The 9871-nt window shown below is 35.6% G+C and overlaps 1 pseudogene; it reads right to left on the bottom strand.

The window, feature by feature from the left end:
- Nucleotides 1-1186: 1186 nt before the first annotated feature.
- On the bottom strand, nucleotides 1187-6897 carry LOC120193765 (annotated as a pseudogene).
- Between the last annotated feature and the right edge of the window lie 2974 nt (nucleotides 6898-9871).

Below are 9871 nucleotides of genomic sequence, written 5' to 3'. Positions count from 1 at the left end.
AAAGAATAAGTTTTTTTAATTTTGTTGATGATATTCATTCGATATGTGTATTTTTAAGTATATTTTACATCAAATTTAAAATAATGTTTAATGTACAAATTATTGTTTTAACTAACGAAAAGACCTGATACAATATTTAATATTTTAAAATAATTTAAATATTTTAAAGATCATGACCAATTTAAAATATGTACCATTGTTTACTCAACAAATTACTATTATTTCTTGAAGCCGAAATTTGAAATTTCGATAACCACTCAACAAAGTGAAAAGGTGAAAGTGTGTCTCAAAAATTCAGAATCAAATATGATATCTAACGGTGGCAGCTATGCAGGCACAGACAGAGCGTCGAATATTTACGAATCACAACATACAACTGTAACATTTCTAAATTTGTAGGAATTAATGATCGACAAAAGGCGCTTTAAAATGTAAATTAAACTCCTCGCCAAATAAATGGTTAATGACAGCTTAAGCTAACAATGTAAGCTGCTAAAGGTATGATTTCCCACTCAGTTAAAGTTTTTTTTAATAGTCTAGACAATAATACTTGTTCAGAATATTTATTAACTATTGACAACACATATATTTTATAGACACTGCTATTCGAATGAAAGACTTAAAAAATATCCTCTTAACCACTTAATGGATTCAAGTTAAAGTTCATATAATCCAAATAGAACTGAAAGACATTGTATGACCAGAACCATCATAACAATGAGAATTCACAGTTAATTTATACTGAGATTACAATGTCTAAGATACATGTGTTTTTTTTATAAAAAAAAATTAATCATTAAAATCTGATCTATTAATCGACTATTCTATATTAGGTACTATAAAAGAGAGGACAATTCTCTCAATCCAATTTACTTTATTCTTAAATACCAAAGTTCGAACCTCTAACTTTGTTTAAAAAAAAAATCTAACATCTCATCTCACTAAACCAACAATAAATTTTAATTCTAAAAACAATATAATTATTAAATGAATTTAAATAAATGCTGAAAATAAAAAATTTATATACTGTTATTAAAATTTTATTTTCAAAAAATAAATAATTTTATATTAATTTCAATCATCTACCTTGTAAAACTACTTAATGTAAATGCATCCCACCCGATAATATATATGTAATTGTCGAACTACATAATCATTTATTTTAAGTTTATTATAGCCGAAAAAGAAATCTGGGAATGAAGTCAAATTAAATTTAGGTTAAGGCAAAAAAAATATTTTTTAAACGTGTAGAGTTACATAATACTACAAAAGAAAAAAGATGAGAATTTCCACCATGGAATGGATCTACACTTTCCCCTTTGGCTAGGGGTTGAATCCCCCAACCGATATTTAACTTAGCAGCTTTATTTTTCACGCCAATAACAACATTACCTATCACATATCTTTTATCATAATAACATCAGCAAACCCCTCTCCCCTTCTTTATATATACACACACACAACCATCCGTCTTCAATAATTTCATGCCCCGATATCACATTTGGAGAAGATTATTAACAGTAACCGTAACAGAATTCGTTCTCTGCAAGTCCTGCAAATTCCGTTGGGAAAACGGTATAAGAAATACACTGGGGATTGAATTCATTACGCAATGAGTTTACAGAAACAACTTAAAGCTGTATACCAAAAACCTTAATCTACTGCAGTAAATACTAACAATACCTGAAAAATAAGCTCATCTGGTACATGTGGCAAAACCTCCCGTACAGTCTCCGCCATGGCAAGTATATTTGCTACACCGTCGCTTGCTGTGCGTGCAGAAGTCCTAATATGTAAACTACCAGTATTTGCAGGATATCTTCCGCCGACGTTTGGAGGAGCAGATGAAGCGGATGCAGCAGCCTGAGATGGGTTCATGGGCCAAAGGCTCCAAGCAGTATCTTCTAGAGCAGTCTGGGCATAAGTTTCTCCAACAGATGCAAGATGCCTCATCATCATATGAACTCTCCCAAGTCCAACTGATCTGGTATCGGTAGAAGGACCAGCTCCATCAACATTCTGGTTTGGCCAAGAATGCAACCATTCAGAATCCAGTCCTGCACCCCTGCAAAGAGCAAATGATATATATCCTAATAAAGCACAATGAATAAGAATAAATGGTGCAACAATCTGCAACCCGCTTATAAATAGCTGAATGGCTTGTTGGTTTGAGATAAAAAATCAGAATCAATTATTAAGGCATTTGAAGCTTATAATCCCTTTTCCCTCTTATACTCCGACAGAAGGTACAGAAAAGGGTTATCTCCCAAAAAGCTAGAACACCTTTCACATTCCCACTAACAATGGATGAACTAATAATGTCACAGGGTTTTAGGCAGGATGTAAAGTGTAAATGTTCATATCATTTTAGTAACTTCTCGATTAAATGATTGTTCAAATGGAAAGGTATAACAGGCTTTTATTCCAAGTCAAGCTATGAAGAATGATTTGAAGGAACCATACCTCCAAGGGCCACCTTCTGCAGTATTCTGCATTTGATTTGGGAATACTCCTGTAGGCAGGGTGTGACCAGGCATATTTGGGTGATTTAGTTCAGAATTTATCTGACGGGCCAACTGCTCATCACTTAAAGTTTCTGCGGTGCGAGAATTTGCCTCATTTTCTCTTCTTCCCAGGAAAAGTGGCTTTCTACATGTGGGACATGAGTAAACTTCATTTAAGCCTCGGTCCAACCTGGCACGGTATGTTAAGATCCAGCATTAGATTCATCTCCACACTTGCAAATACACAAACCAATCTTCATAATATCATATAACCATACCAGGATCTCAAGCATGCAAGATGAAAAAGGTGATTACAGTGAAGCTTTTTAGCCTTGGCCATAGGTTCCTGTGCTTTGTGAGTTTAGTTAGACTTTCAGAAATCAGTAAAAAAAATCTGAAAAGGCACAATAAAACCAAACCATACCCGACATATGGCACATTCATCATCATATGCTCGTATCTCTTCAGATGTTGCATCAGGGAGTGCTCCATGAAGAGCCCCAAATGCCATTCTCAATTTAATAAATCCCTTTATACGCTTCACAATTGCACTTAGCAAAGCCTGATAAAAAAAAATATTGTATTTAAGAATAGAACTGGATGTCAACTTATGGAGTATATCAGACTGTAACATAACATAAAGAACAACAGAAATTTACACGTATATTCAAGAAAAGAACAGCATCCACAAGATGGAATGTCATGCCATGGAGCCACCATATAAGAACATAGTGTCCAAGTGCCATTAACAGTGCTGCCATGTCGAGGAGGAAACCTAGATTCCGAATAAGAATGCCCTTCCATTCCCAAAATGAACCTGCAGTGATGTGAAATTGTTAGAAGAAAAGAAGTGGAGGCAGACAGAGCAGGGAACAGAAAGAAAAAGATAATAAGAAAGAACCTTGTATTTTCATCAAGATGACCAACTAAGAAAAAAACCATGCTAAAAATGGAAAAGGTTACATAGTAAAGGAATGCAAAGAAATTATGAGTTAATGACGCAAGAAACTCATGGAAGTGTAAAATAACATTGAAGCCCAGAAAATTGAAGAAATTACAGAACCTATAAACTTTCTAACGTGAAAGACTAAGATGTTGGGTCACACTCAGACATGCCAGGAAGAAATTTGCAATTTATTCATTGGCCCTATTATTATACAGCCAAAATTATTTTAAAGCGAATGATGAAGAAATAATGGAACCCTTAGGTTTGCAGCTTAAAAAAATACATTACAAGCCATGACTTTCTCAGTTAGAGAACCATTGAGAACACCCAGCCAACCTATCTACAAACTAAGTAATCACATCCATGTGTGAAAAGAAAGAGTAAATACCGACAGCTGATAAATCAAAAAGTTTTGCTCTTTGGCAATCAGCACTGTTCCCCATTGAATGGAGTAATATTTCAAGCAGCTGAAACCCATGAACCAATATAGCCTACAGAGAATAGTAGATACAACAAAGACTACATTATCAAATCATGATCAAATAACTTTCACAGAATAGTAGTATGACAGAACATCCAGAATGAACATATCATTGAAAGGGGAAAAAAGCTAACGATACCTGCATGGTCTCAAAAGCAATACTCAGAGGCTCAAAAAACAACAGAAAGAACATGGATGAATTTACTGTTTTGTACAGCATAAAGCTCAGCCAAATCCTGAAATGCACCCACAATATAACTTAAATAATTAAGATAGATTGTGACAAGCTGAGTTGCCAGCTTGAAATGAGGAAATGCTAAAACAGGATTGTAAAATACAGGTACTCTACTTCCCTCGGTCACTACATTTGAAAGGACATCCAGAAAGTAACAAAATCAATAGATCATATATTCACTCCTAGAGGCTAGTTACTCAGAGAAATGTGTATGTGGTAAATTGCTTGAAAATTTAAAAGAAAGGGTGTTTATGAAAGTTTTCCTTATTTTAAAAAAGTAAGAAATAGAGTAATACCAGAATAAATTGAAAGAGAGGGCAAAAAGAAACACAGAAAAGACACGAAAATATGCCCATGGCGTAGCAGAAGGAGAAGCATTCAAACGTTCAAATCTATCCCGGGCCAAAGCTTGAAACATCTGTATCATTTGCTCAACGAAATGTTAGGATGCCTAAAAAGCAATTCAATTTCTTCTGATGTGGGCTAAAACAAAACCTCCATCACAAATTAAAATATATACCTTTAGACAACATATAACAATCAACCAAATTGACCAAAGACCTGCTTGGAATACTGTTGGAGGAATTACTAATGGTAGAAAGATACCCTGTTTCAAAAATCATCACTATATATCAGCATTAGTTAAGAAAAAAATTGAAATATGAACCTCACAAGTAAATAACCCTAGAAACATGTCGATATAACTTAAGATTGAAGGATCCAAAATGCAAAAGCAATTTCCATGACTTGCTTTCATCATAAAACTATCAGCTATCAAACTACAGGCAACTTGTGCAACTGACAGAAGATACTGAGTTTCTTTTCTCTCTTTCTATGAAGCAATTTATTAAGCTCAATTACTCAGTTCGGTGCTACTGATACAGCAGTACCCATTGTTCTACAGATACAGAACTGGTACTCAAAAGAAGACTTGTAGATAGTGTATTTACTTCCTGGATATAATTCCAGGAGGAAACAGGAGATTTGTACAAGCGCAAACTGTTCAAATCATGTAAAAAAATTTACCTTATAGATAACATAATTGATAAGGCGCTCTACTAATTTCCGAGTTTCTAAGGGGTATAACTTGCCAAAAAATACAGTCTGCACAACAGAAAAGAAACCACAATAATTGGACAAGGTCTATAAAAATAAAATAATACAAATTTAACAATCAATGGTTATTCAATTTAACCTGCCCTTTTTTCGTCATAGACAACAGACGATACCGTGAAGATAAATAACAGAAACACACTAACTGGCACAACCTTGGCTAAAATTTCATCTTCACAATTTTGGACGTGGACATCTTCTAAACTCAATCACAAGGTCTTCTAACGTTCTTAAAAAGAAACAAATTTGATTGACATTTCCACAGCTTTTGTTTAAAGTCAGGACTAGGAATTAAAGTTCCTATCTAATTTTTAACTGTTTACCCTTTTAAAATGATTAATCCAAAGTACTTTTCACAAAGCAGGGTGCAAATTGCTCAAAACATATTTATCTTGAATTAACTTGCCATCTACATTGCTGAAAATATTTTTTCTTCAAGTTAGAATCATATATTGCAGGAACTTAAATAGCAAACCACTTTTAAATCCATTTCTCAACACAAAAAGTTGGTTGCATGGCATTTATCTCATTGTAAAGTAAAATTTACAAACACATTAAGGCTCATGGAAAGAGATTAAACTGACCTTTAGAGAGAGGATGATTAGAATAAATACATTGAGCACAAAATTTTGCCAGCAGAGCCAAGGAGGTATAAGAACCTAAAAGGAGCTCAAGTGCACGGTCAACATTTTCCGTATGAATAAAATTCTCGCTAATTAACCCATCATTCTGAAGTTTATCGAGTGAAAATTCTGCCCAAACTTGAAGACCTATGAAGCTTAAAGCCGTGGACACTGCTGAGATTGTCAGGTAGCTCACAGCCATCGGTAACAAAAACAAATTTTCCACCAAAAACGAACTTCCAAATTTTCATTACAACTAAATGATCATCACTAATCACAGGCAATAATAACAATTTCCAGATAATATTAGTAGCTCGGACTTCAAATTTGGCACGTTTAATGTTAATCAATTAAAAAATTGCAGTTATTTTGCAACCATGAGAACCTGAAAATAATCCCCAAAAAATAACATTAGAATATAACCAGCCAACAAAGCAGCATTTTAAACACACACGCGGAGAATATATTAGCAGTTAATGAATTTATTGATGTTAATTTTTCAGCTTCTAAATAATCGTGCCTTTTCAGATCTCATAAATCGGTTACTTTGAATTAAAACAGACCGAGATGGATCATAAAACAATAACCGATAAAAGTGAAACACCAACGAAATTCACAATAACTAAAGCATCATCATATTGAACGATTTAATTGTATAAGGTGTTAAAACCTAAGACGAAATTTCAAAACACCGACGAACAAATAAAATCAGGAAATGGAAATAAGAGAGAAACAAAGTTTAGGGAATTTGGATATTTAAAAAGAGGGGAGGGACGTAAATTCATGGATTCGTCATGCTTAATCTAATAACATGGAATAATCGTTTGAGTAAATAATAGAGAAAAGATCGAAAGAATCGAAACCTGATTCGATCTCTTCTGAGGAGAAGAAGAGAAAGCTGTCACGAGACGGTAGAGGTATCGGCAAATATTCACCGGCAATTGCATGCTCTTTTTTCCCCCTTTTTATTAATATATAGAAAAACTGATTAAAATTGACAAAAATAAGTTATCTAGTGGATCGAAAAAGGATAGATAGGCAGGCTGTGTCGGTTTGTTTCTGCGGGGAAGCAAAAGATGAATCCTCAATTTCTATTTTTCCTAAATATCTATACGAAGTATCTATTTTTTTATATGTTTAAATATGTAGAAGTTTTAGGCGTTTTTTTTAGAAAAATTACTGGTGATCGATGTATTTATTGATCTAATATCGATCAGATTATATTTTTTGATCTAATACCCGTAGCAGTAAAGCGCACTTTCTGTCTCGCGCTATATGTTGATTTGTCGTCACGTGGGGTATAGCGCGCCTCTTGTACCGTGCTATACGCTGACATGGCTTACACGTGGGTATAGCGCGACCCCTGATCCGCGCTATAGCTGTTTATCTGACACGTGGGATATAGCGCGGTACAAGGGATGCATTATACCTTTAATTATCCCTCAATCCTCCCTATAAATACCATCATCCTCTATTACTTTCATCACACCATATTCTCTCAAATACTCTCAAATACTCTCTCTACTTAAGGTATATTTTATAATATTTTAATATTATGTATTTAATTTATTTAAGCATTTTACTTTATTTAATATTTTACTAATATAATTTTTTTGCAGATATATAATGGAAGGCGGTTTACTTCGCTTGGATGAAAATCATATATCTCGACACTTTGTTGATACAGTAACATTTTAACGTTTTAATTTAATTTAAATTATTTGTAATAATTTGTTGATTTATTTAATGCATGATTATTAGATTAAGAATTAATTTGTGTAATTATTTAATTTTAGGAGAAGGACCGTGTATTATATCATTTTATTAGGAATCTTAAGTTAGTGATACCTAGCTGTGTCTTGCCGTATTTAGTAGAGGTTGGATTTGGTTACATATGTAGATATCAGGGTCACTGTAAGATAGAACCAGACCTTATTTCTGCCTTAGTAGAGTGGTGGAGGCCGGAGACTCACACATTCCATATTCCGTGCGGAGAGTGCACGATTACACTTGAGGATGTTGCTATGCACCTAGGGCTTCCGTGGATGGAGATGTGATATCAGAGATCTCGCAGGGTTCCTGGACTACTTTGTGCTGGGATAATCTAGGACGTGTCCCAGAAAGTTTTATCGGAGGTAGGATATTGTTAAATTAGTTAGATGCCAATTTTCGGGAGTTGAGCGCAGACGCCTCTGAGGATGAAGTTAAGATGTATGCACTAGCATGTATACTGTAGTTGATAGGAGGGTTGTTGATGCTGGACAAATCGCGCAACCTAGTTCACTGCATGTGGTTGCGACATCTTAGCAACTTTCGTCTGGCCGGATCATTCAGTTGGGGCTCGGTAGTTTTGGCTTTGTTGTACAGGAAGATGTGTGGAGCCACTGACTACAGGCGTAATGCTATCGTCGGATGTCTCCTGCTGCTGCAGTCTTGGGCATGGTATTGATTGCCCTTTTTATGTCCCGTTGTGAAGAACCCAGTCGTATTTCCACTACTTCCGAGGTAATTATAAAACTGATTTTGTATATTAATAACTTTATACAGCGTATAATAATTTTTTTTCTTGAATAGATGGTCTACTGATAGGAAAAATCATCAGGAGCTACCTGATGATTTAGAAAAAATTAGGGTGCTAATCGATCAGAAGACTGGCACACAGCTATGAATTTTAATGTTTAAAAATCGATTTTAGATTATAGTTATATAATTAGATTATTATTTTGATAAAAAATTATATAATATGTGTTTTAGTTTGAATGGGTGTCATATTGTACTAATGATGTGAGACCGGTGATCCCACCTGAGTTGAGGGGCCCATCAGATGTTTGGATGGCGATGGTTCCTCTGATCTGTTATGCGACCGTCGAGTGGCACTCTACTGATCACGTGCTCTGGCACTTTGGTTGTTTTCAACCAATTCTGGAAGCACCTCGCAATATGGACGAGTTGCATAGCTTAGATAGACGCGGCAATACATATACAGATTGGCTGGTGAGGCATCATGAGTGGGTCGTGTTGTGGGAGGATCGACATCGGTGCCTTCCTCGTAGAGAGCCCATATTACTTGACCTCTTGAGTGTTGCTGACGGTTATTATGAGTGATTCAACAGTAACGGGAAATCGTTTCTGCTTCCCGAGGATGCATAAGGGCAGACATTTCCCCGACGTCGACAGAGACGTTCACTGACACAGCACCATCGTCCCCCGACTCGTGGATGGAGAGCAGGTGCTTCTGGTTCATCCTCAGCTGCACCAGCAGGACCTTCACAGCAGCCACCGCAACCATTTATGATATCGCAGCCATATATGATATCACCGCCTTTCCATTACCAGATGTCGCTGCCTTCACCTGGTTTTATGACCCCGCCGCTGCCGTCGTCACAGATGACCCCTCCTGGAGGCTATTATGGGTCTATGCTTGCATATCCAACTTGGGGTTCATATACTGGATATCTGGCGGGTTCAGCCTCATCACCCATGGTCGTAGCACAGACACCTCCTGTACAGTTTTCACACTCAACGATGTCTGGTTTTTATGAGTTTTTCCCAGTTTTCGCCGGTCGGTGGGATAGTCAGTCATACACCTCCAGGGTCCTTATTCTATGGAGGTGCTTCATCGTCATCAACTCCTCATCAACCTAATGTACCTGCTCAGGACGATGACGACGAAAACAATGGTGATAATGATGACAGCGAGGAGTCAAAACCAGTGATACGAAGAAATCCTCCTCGAGACTGATAGCCACCGCCCTGCGGAACACATTCGCGTCGCAGACATCGATAGATTTTTTTTTATTATATTTTTATTTACTTTATTTTGTTAAATTGTAATTTTTTATTATTTCTCATTTAATACTTACTTTATTTTGTTAAATTTGTTGGATTTTTAATGTATTTCAGTTAATTTTGTTTATTACCATTTAATATCAGTTATTTTAATTTGGTTATCATTTACCATTTAATTCT

This window comes from Hibiscus syriacus, unplaced genomic scaffold, assembly GCF_006381635.1.
Source record: "Hibiscus syriacus cultivar Baekdansim isolate YM2019G1 unplaced genomic scaffold, ASM638163v2 tig00116996_pilon, whole genome shotgun sequence".
Classification (NCBI taxonomy): domain Eukaryota; kingdom Viridiplantae; phylum Streptophyta; class Magnoliopsida; order Malvales; family Malvaceae; genus Hibiscus; species Hibiscus syriacus.
This window is presented reverse-complemented; position numbering and strand designations above follow the sequence as displayed.